This window comes from Giraffa tippelskirchi, chromosome 3 (assembly GCF_054371585.1).
Source record: "Giraffa tippelskirchi isolate mGirTip1 chromosome 3, T2T-mGirTip1v1.2.pri, whole genome shotgun sequence".
In the NCBI taxonomy this organism is placed as follows: Eukaryota; Metazoa; Chordata; class Mammalia; order Artiodactyla; family Giraffidae; genus Giraffa; species Giraffa tippelskirchi.
The window spans coordinates 73,889,048-73,891,291 of NC_137277.1; the positions used below are offsets into that span (position 1 = coordinate 73,889,048).

General features: G+C 37.7%; 1 pseudogene across 1 annotated transcript; it reads right to left on the reverse strand.

Moving 5' to 3' along the window:
- Nucleotides 1-787: 787 nt before the first annotated feature.
- On the reverse strand, nucleotides 788-1,446 carry LOC145543276 (cyclin-dependent kinase inhibitor 3-like; annotated as a pseudogene). Its single transcript, XR_014080608.1, has 2 exons — nucleotides 1,419-1,446; nucleotides 788-1,298 (listed from the first exon to the last, which is right to left on the reverse strand). The product of XR_014080608.1 is annotated as a cyclin-dependent kinase inhibitor 3-like (transcript).
- Between the last annotated feature and the right edge of the window lie 798 nt (nucleotides 1,447-2,244).

Consider the following 2,244-nt stretch of genomic DNA (forward strand, 5'->3'; position numbering starts at 1 on the left):
AATAATTGTGGATCTCCACCAGTTCCTTTAGCATATAGGTACACCTTGAAGGTACTGAAGGTTTGGTTCCGGACTACTGGAATAAATAAAATATCACATTAAAATGAGTCACAATAAATTTTTGGTTTCCCAGTACATGTATTCAAGGTATGTTTACACTATATTGTAGACTATTAAGTGTGCAATAGCATTATGTCTAAAAATTAACATACCATCATTAAAAAATACTTTATAGCTAAAAAAGGCTAACAATCATATGAGCCTTCAGCGTGTTGTAACTTTTTTTTTTTGCTAGTGGAGGTTGTGTCTTGATGTTGATGGCTTCCCAGGATGCCACAGGGTGGCTAATCTTGATGAGAGTAGTGTTTCTAAGAGTTGGGGTAGGTGTAGCAATTTCTTAAAATAAGACAATGCTTAAGTTGCTGCATCATTTGACTCTTCCCTTCATGATTTTTCCCTAGGATGTAATGCTGTTTGATAGTACTTTACCCACAATAAAGCTTGTAAACCCTCCCAGTCACTGCTTATCAACTAAATTTAAGTCATATTCTAAATCTTTTGTTGTCGTTTGAACAATATTCACAGAATCTTCACCATGTGTAGATTCCATCTCAAGAAACTTTTGCTCATCCATAAGAAGCAACACCTTATTAACTTTTTTTTTGTCAATAAAAGCTTTAGGAATATCTGCACATGTACATTTACATTCATTACATTCAGTTTGATAACACTAGTAGTTTCAATACAAATGCTATTAGAGAACTCAAATTTCAGGCATGGTCATATATATATGCTATTTGAACTTCTTTTATCTAGATACAGATCTTGAGAGTGAATCTCTTGATGAAAGGTGTGCAGCTAACTTGTCCTGGAACTCATGAAGATAATTATATTGCTTTATGGTCTGTATTGTTCCAGATCCTCTCAGGTCCTTCAGGCTGTCGATGGCTTGCTGTGGTGATACTGTGTCAGACAGGTATGGGGGAGACAAGCAGCTACAAGATAAGATCTCCCAAGTCCTCCATAGCAGTGTTTTAAGGTTTTTTGGTTATTTTTAAGGCAAATTTCAAGCTCCTCTGTAATTTCACAGCAGCTGGTGATGTCAGGAGTCCCTCCATCTGGAATTGGATGGTGATGAGTGATAATTCCATACTGATGGTAGAGATCCAAAAGGTTTGGAACTCTATAGTTTGACAGTTCCCTTCTGGTGAAGAAAACAAATATGTCTTGTATACCATAGCTCTTTAGTTCTTCTGTATCTTTTTGGACATTTCTTCTAACATCTTTAAATTTACAACCTGGAAGCACACATAAACCAGGAAACTGAGAACAATTCACTAGTGACAGGGATAGCCATGATATCTCAATTGGAGTCTGTTCATCTTCGATAGGCTCCTCATCTGATGAGTCAAACTCACTTGTTTGCATTGAACTAGGTAGCTTCATTATGGGCCACCCCTTGTCCTGATTGGCCACCGCCTCTCATTACCATTTTATCATGAGGTTGCAGCAATGCATTAACATATTCAGGCTCTACTAATTTTAGTTCTCTCTGCAGCTGCTTCCTCCACGGAAGTTGTGAATCCCTCAAAGTTATCCAAGAGAGTTGGAGCCAACTTTTCTCAGACTCTTGTGAATGTTCCTATTTTGACCTCTTCCCTTGAATAATGGGGCTTCCTAAGTGGTACTAGTGGTAAAGAACTCACATACCAATACAAGAGACATAAAAGATGCAGGTTTGATCCCTGGGTCAAGAAGATCCCCTGGAGGAGGTCATGGCAACCCACTCCAGTGTTCTTGCCTGGAGAATCCCATGGACAGAGGAGCCTGATGGGCTACAGTCCACAGGGTTGAAAAATGTATTTATTGATCCATGGAACTTTTTGCTTTCTTTTCTATCTTTAAATGAACTATAGTTTCCAGGATATGATATTTGTAGGAAATTTCTGACACAGAGGGTAGAAATGAATAACATATTTTTCAGTCCAGCTAATTTTTCACAACCAAAAGATTCTCCTTTTCTTTACTGGCACAAAGGTATACTTCTCCATGCAAATATAGCTCATCTTCAGCAAGTCATGCTGCAAACTTGGGCAGCTTCATGTAAATCAATGAAGTTATAACATATCCTCACATCATGCACAGAAGTAAGCTCCTAATGACTTAAAGACTCAAACATAAGACATGACACCATAAAACTGCTAGAAGAGAATGTAGGCAAAACATTCTTTTACATAAGTAGTG